A 5000-nucleotide genomic window follows, 5' to 3' on the forward strand; every position below is an offset into this window, starting at 1 on the left:
TTTACATGACAGTGTGGGTGAGAAGAGAGAGGGAACAGTTTTTCGTTCTTCTTCTGACTACCGCCTGCATAGGATTGCTCGTGTCCGAACCCAAACGTATTGCCAGCGCGGTTTTCCTTACCAAGTCCCCCACTCATTGGAGTCAACTTCCTCAGCCTCTCCGTTACTCATCTCCGCAGCTGTCTTTCAAATCCAGTTCGAAGACCCACCTTTTCCACTCATGAATGATTTTCAACAGCTTATCCCTTTCCAGTATGAATTAAAATGGCTATCAGTGAGTGAGTGTGTTTATGTACAGAATTTTTAGGTTGTATTTTTCATTGTTACACTATTTATGATTGTGTACTAGGACGTGTGTATGCGTGCACGCGTGCTAGTCTGAGTTGTGTGTGTGTGTGTGTTGTGGGAGGGCGACGGGGGGAGAGGAGGGGGGAAGGTTGGGTGGAGACGGGAGGGGGGGTGGGGGGGCGTGTATGTGTGGTGGGGGACGGGTGAGAATAATGTCATAATGTTTTGTATCTTGTGTTCAGTTTTTCCTGTTTGTGTATTTAAGTCTGTTCAATTTGCAAACGCCTAGGATTTATTTCTAAAGTTAAGGAGTAAATGCTAATAATAATGATAACAACAACAACAACAACAATAATAATAATAATAATGATACTACTACTACTACTACTACTACTACTACTACTACTACTACGAATAATAATAATCATCATCATCATCATCATTATTGTTATAGTTATTATTAGAATTATGATAACAATAAAGAAATGTAATGTATATGAATCTGTTGAAGATGAATTCCATCCCATAGATACCTGTATATTGTTTCATGACTTGTGAAACAAACCATTTACGTTCTCCGGCAATCCACACTACTGAGCGATCAAAGGAAAAATACTGGACAAATGATCTGGCCGCTATGTATATATAAATTTGTGTATGGGTCGATGGCCTTCACAATTAAAACATTTGTCATTGTCATTGTCTCACACACACATACACACACAGGCGCGCGCACACACACACATACACACACACACACACACACACACACACACACACACACACACGCACGCACGCACGCACGCACGCACATGCAGACAGGTGGGTTGAGAGTCTACTGAGTGTAATGACAAGTATAATGAGGTACACCGGCTGTGTTGACCTTTCTGGCTGTCACTGACAGATCCAAGTGGAAAAACGTAGACGATAAGTACTGTCTGTCTGTCTGCCTGCCTGCTTTCCTGTCTGTCTGCCTGCCTGTCTGCCTGTCTGCCTGCTTTCCTGTCTGTCTGCCTGCCTGCATGGATCCCTGTCTGTCTGTCTGCCTGCATGGATCCCTGTCTGTCTGTCTGTCTGCCCGCCTGCCTGCATGGATCGCTGTCTGTCTGTCTGCCTGCTTTCCTGTCTGTCTGCCTGCCTGCCTGGATCCCTGTCTGTCTGTCTGTCTGTGTGTGCCTGTCTGCCTGCTTTCCTGTCTGTCTGCCTGCCTGCCTGGATCCCTGTCTGTCTGTCTGTCTGTCTGTCTGCCTGCATGGATCCCTGTCTGTCTGTCTGCCCGCCTGCCTGCATAGATCCCTGTCTGTCTGCCTGCATGGATCCCTGTCTGTTTGTCTGCCAGCCTGCCTGCATGGATCCCTGTCTGTCTGTCTGTCTGTCTGCTCAACTCTCTACCTGTTTGCCTGTCTGTCTGTCTGTCTGACTGTCTGTCTGCCCGCCCGCCTCTCTGCATGTTTGCCTGATGTCTGTCTGTCTGTCAATCTGCCCGCCTCTCTGCCTGTTTGCATGATGCCTGTCTTTCTGTCTGTATGCCTGCCTGTCTGTCTGTCTGTCTGCCCGCCTCTCTGCATGTTTGCCTGATGTCTGTCTTTCTGTCTGTCTGCCTTCCTGTCTGTCTGTCTGTCTGTCTGTCTGACCACCTCTCTGCATGTTTGCCTGATGTCTGTCTGTTTGTCTGTCTCTCTGCCAATCTGTTTATCTATTTATGTGCCTGACCATCTGTCAGTGTATCAGTTGGTCTGTTTGTCTACCGATTTATCAGTATTGCGTATCTGTCTGTCTGTCTGTCTGTCAGCGTGTCTCTGTGACTGACTGTGTGTCTGTCCGTACGTCTGTCTGCCTGTCTTTGTCATCAGTCTATCTATCTGTTTGTACGTGTGTCTGTGTCTGTGCTCTGCTTGTCTATTTTTTATAGTCGTTCGGATCAAACCGAGATGCCGTGTGCAGCATGCGTTTAGCGTAGGCCAAAGAACCCACGGCAACAAGAGGGTCATCCCTTAGTGCAAAATTCTGTAGAAATATCCTCCTTGATAGTAAACAAACGTGGAGAGAGAGACACACACAGACACAGACACACAGAGAAAGAGAGAGAGGGGGGGACGGGCGGGGGGGGGGGGGCGGCAAGCGAGGCATTATCTGCGGGGAGAGTTGCCCGAATTGCACACAGAGAAATCTATCGTGACAACACAATACAACACAAAACAATACAATACAATTTATATCTAGCGTCGGTCATGTCTATCCTTCATGTCTTAGCTCCCGGAGGTCTATATTCCCCAAGAACATAAGTATTCCGCATGATCTGTATTCCCCCAGGTCTGTGTTCCCGCAGGTGTGTATTCTTGAGATAAAAATTGCCCCTGGTTTGTGTTCCACAAGGTCATTATTCTCCCAGGTCAGTGTCCCCCGGTCTATATTTCCTAGCTCTATATTCCCCCTGCTCTATGTTCCGCAAGGTAATTTTCCATCCAGGTCCACTTTCCCCCCCGTCTACAATTTCCCAGTTCTATATTCCCCCTGCTCTATGTTCCGCAAGGTAATTTTCCATCCAGGTCCACTTTCCCCCCGTCTACAATTTCCCAGTTCTATATTCCCCCTGCTCTATGTTCCTCAAGGTAATTTTCCATCCAGGTCCACTTTCCCCCCGTCTACAATTTCCCAGTTCTATATTCCCCCTGCTCTGTGTTCCGCAAGGTAATTTTCCATCCAGGTCCACTTTCCCCCCGTCTACAATTTCCCAGTTCTATATTCCCCCTGCTCTGTGTTCCGCAAGGTAATTTTCCATCCAGGTCCACTTTCCCCCCCGTCTACAATTTCCCAGTTCTATATTCCCCCTGCTCTGTGTTCCTCAAGGTAATTTCCACCAAGGTCCATTTTCCCGCAGGTGTATATTCCCCCAGGTCTATATATTCCTCCAGGGTTGTGTTTCCCTGCGTCAATATTATTTATTCCCCCAGTTCTCTGTTCCCTCTAGTCCGTGTCCCATACCCCAGATCTGTTTTACCCAAGTCCATGTTCCCCCTGGTCTGTTTCCCCCCGGTCAGTATTTGCCCAGGTCTATGTTCCCTCGAGTCTGTGTTCCCCAAGGTCTGTATCCACCAGGCACAGTTCCCCCAGGTCTGTCTTCCCGCGGGTCTATGTTCCCCAAGGTCTGTATCCACCAGGCACAGTTCCCCCAGGTCTGTGTTCCCCAAGGTCTGTATCCACCAGGCACAGTTCCCCCAGGTCTGTCTTCCCGCGGGTCCATGTTCCCCAAGGTCTGTATCCACCAGGCACAGTTCCCCCAGGTCTATGTTCCCCAAGGTCTGTATCCACCAGGCACAGTTCCCCCAGGTCTGTCTTCCCGCGGGTCTATGTTCCCCAAGGTTTGTATCCACCAGGCACAGTTCCTCCAGGTCTGTGTTCCCCAAGGTCTGTATCCACCAGGCACAGTTCCCCCAGGTCTGTGTTCCCCAAGGTCTGTATCCACCAGGCACAGTTCCCCCAGGTCTGTGTTCCCCAAGGTCTGTATCCACCAGGCACAGTTCCCCCAGGTCTGTGTTCCCCAAGGTCTGTATCCACCAGGCACAGTTCCCCCAGGTCTGTGTTCCCCAAGGTCTGTATCCACCAGGCACAGTTCCCCCAGGTCTGTGTTCCCCAAGGTCTGTATCCACCAGGCACAGTTCCCCCAGGTCTGTGTTCCCCAAGGTCTGTATCCACCAGGCACAGTTCCCCCAGGTCTGTGTTCCCCAAGGTCTGTATCCACCAGGCACAGTTCCCCCAGGTCTGTGTTCCCCAAGGTCTGTATCCACCAGGCACAGTTCCCCCAGGTCTATCTTCCCGCGGGTCTGTGTTCCTTCTGGTCTGTGTTCCCCCAGGTCTGTATACCCTCAGACCAGTGTTACTCCAAGTCTGTGTTCATTTCCCCTGTTCACTATTTCACTAAGTCAACATTCCCCCAGTTGTTATGTTCCCGCATGTCTGTCTATATTTCTCCAGGTCTGTGTTTCCCCATGTTTCCCCCCCAGTTCTCTGGTCCTAATATGTGCCCCCACCCCCACCCCCACCCCCAGCCCCCACTCCCCTAGTCAGTATTCCGCACGTGCATGTTACCCCAGATAATTATATGTTCCCCAGGTCTGTACACCCCGAGGTCTGTCTATATTCCTCCAGGCAGTATTTCCCCACGTCTGTATGTACTCCCCCAGTTCTCTAGTGAACATAGTCTGTGTTTCTCGTGATCTATATATACCCCCAGGTCTACATTTCTCCACGTATATCATTATGTCCCTGCAGGTCTATGTTCCCCCATGCATATGTCTGCAGGTCTATATCCCCTCCGACCCCCCTGTATGTGTTCCTTCGGGTCTATATTCCCTCAGATCCATGTGCCGCCTTGTCTTGTTTTCCCAGGCCTGTGATTATTCATACAGGTCTGTAGATCTGGGGGAACACAGACATTGGGGAACACAGACCTTGGGGAACCTAGATCTTGAGGAACACAGTCCTTGGGGAACACAAACCTTGGGGGACATAGACCTTGGGGAACACAGTCCTTGGGGAACACAATCCTTGGGGAACACAGACCTTGGGGAACATAGACATGGGGGAACATAGGCCTGGGGGGAACATAAAACCGTGGGGAACATAGACATTGGGGGACAAAGGGCTGGCCTTGTATCATCCAGGTTCTTCTTTGTGTGTGTGTGTGTGTGTGTGTGTGTGTGTGTGTGCGT

At 49.8% G+C, this 5000-nt stretch overlaps 1 protein-coding gene across 3 annotated transcripts in view; it reads left to right on the forward strand.

The window, feature by feature from the left end:
• LOC143291509 (GTPase IMAP family member 9-like) overlaps positions 1 to 5000 on the forward strand; it is a 20178-nt gene that overhangs the window by 2640 nt on the left and 12538 nt on the right. The window contains exon 2 of one of the 3 annotated variants that reach the window (XM_076601397.1): positions 1193 to 1219. The exons of 1 other annotated variant lie outside the window; for it this stretch is intronic. The gene's annotated coding sequence lies outside the window, so the exon portion shown is untranslated. The remainder of the gene's footprint in view (positions 1 to 1192; positions 1220 to 5000) is intronic. One more of the 3 variants, XM_076601398.1, reaches the window with a different exon arrangement.

Source organism: Babylonia areolata, chromosome 17, assembly GCF_041734735.1.
Source record: "Babylonia areolata isolate BAREFJ2019XMU chromosome 17, ASM4173473v1, whole genome shotgun sequence".
NCBI classification, from domain to species: domain Eukaryota; kingdom Metazoa; phylum Mollusca; class Gastropoda; order Neogastropoda; family Buccinidae; genus Babylonia; species Babylonia areolata.